This window comes from Galeopterus variegatus, unplaced genomic scaffold (assembly GCF_000696425.1).
Source record: "Galeopterus variegatus unplaced genomic scaffold, G_variegatus-3.0.2 Scaffold860, whole genome shotgun sequence".
NCBI classification, from domain to species: domain Eukaryota; kingdom Metazoa; phylum Chordata; class Mammalia; order Dermoptera; family Cynocephalidae; genus Galeopterus; species Galeopterus variegatus.
Genome location: NW_007726971.1, coordinates 41,119 through 42,819, shown reverse-complemented (window position 1 = coordinate 42,819; position 1,701 = coordinate 41,119). Strand labels below are relative to the sequence as shown.

The 1,701-nt window shown below is 46.0% G+C and overlaps 1 pseudogene; it reads right to left on the bottom strand.

Annotated features, from left to right (window-relative positions):
- Positions 1–41, bottom strand: part of LOC103590692 — a 1,727-nt pseudogene extending 1,686 nt beyond the window's left edge.
- Positions 42–1,701: the final 1,660 nt, after the last annotated feature.

Here is a 1,701-nt window from a genome sequence, read left to right as displayed (position 1 = left end):
AGTCCACCTTCTGCACCCGGAGCTGCTAGAAGCTCTGCCATGGCTACCCAGGGCTGCCCCGCACTGCACCACGCTTGAATGCAGACTTTTAATGACCAACATATAGAGTTTTTTGTAACTATCTTCTTCTTTTCCGTATGTTATGTTTCTTCTAATTATATATTTTAAATATAACTTTATGACTTTAAATCTAGTGGTTAAAATCTGATCTTATATTTTGCAAGTCATTGCTTTTTAATTTTTCTAATAATTAATCTTCTAGTAATTCTAGTTTCATCTTATTTTATATATTACTCTGCACTTGAGTGAAAGTAAAATAAAACATACTGCTTCTTCACCCCAGATAGTTTGAGGAGTGCTCTTGTGGAGTCAGCTGCAGAAGAGGTGACAAGAACTTCAGAGAGTGATACAGTCATCCTGTGGCCATCTCCTAGGGAGGAAGCTGGAGGAACAGATGCCCTGTCTGCACTCCCCTCTCTCCAGTCCCCCACTGGGGCTCCCTCCCAATTGCCCAAACCAATCAGAAGCCAAAGGGCCCAGGAGCCCTACAGAAGCAGTCCTTACAGGTCAGCCCGCAGGACAGAGGCAGGATGGAGGACAGGAGAAGGCACATCTGGAAGGGCACAGAGGTCGAAGATAAAAGCCACAGTTTGTATCCCAAGGTGCTGATTGTTTTGTGGGGTAACAGGCAAATAGATAATCAGGAGGCAGTGTAATCAATGTCAGGGTTAAAGGAAAACTTGGGTGCTATGAGAATACATATCCGACCCAGGGCATGTCTAACCTAGCCCAGGTGTTCAGAGCCAGGGGAGATGAGGGATGAAGGGGCTTCCTAGAATGTGATGCCTGAACTGAGGAATGAAGAAAATACAATAGTTAGCCAGGAGATAGGCCAGCGGGGAATGGGGGTGAGGGTGCCAGCAGAGGGGCTGAATGACACACAGAATGCAAGTGGGCGAGGCAGGGCAGGTGGACCTGGTCAGATCACGGGACATCTTACTCTTGGATAAGGAATTTCACTTCATGCTGAAACAAACCAGGTGTGAATTTTGTGCTATGAAAGGAATGACTAAGAAGATCTTGATTAAATTGGAAAACCTGGGGAGAAAAAGCAGGAAGCAGCAAAGTCTGGATTCAGGAAGGAGCGAAGATGATCATAGTTAACAGCTAAGTGTTAGAGAGGGCTTACTTGGTGCTGTACACTGTTCTAAGATTTTAATATGCTCCCAGTGACACTCTGAAAGAGATGCTATTACCACTTTATAGAGGAAGAAACTGAGGCACAGAGAGTTTGGAGAATAGCCTGAGTTCATCACTGCTAGTAAATAAAAAGAGCCAGGATTTGAAGCTAGGCAGTCTGGCTCCGGTATCTGTGCTCTGAACCACGTTCTGGGGAAGGGGAGGAAGCCAGAGGAGGGAGACTGGTAAAGCTCACGTCTGCCTTCCTCACTGCTTCCTCCAAGGAGAGCCCTAGGAACACAGACTGTAGCTGACCCCTCTTCCGGATCACTATTCCTCGATGCCATATTTGCCTTTGTCCCCACCCCTAAGATGCCCAAACCTGTCATCTGTGTTTGGATGAACTTTTTTAGTTTCCATTTTGCATCTTGGCTTATGATATGAGGGCAAGAACACAAGAGGTGGGAGACCTAGATTCCAGTCCCAGCCTGATCCTATGTGCAAGTCACTGAACTAATGGGA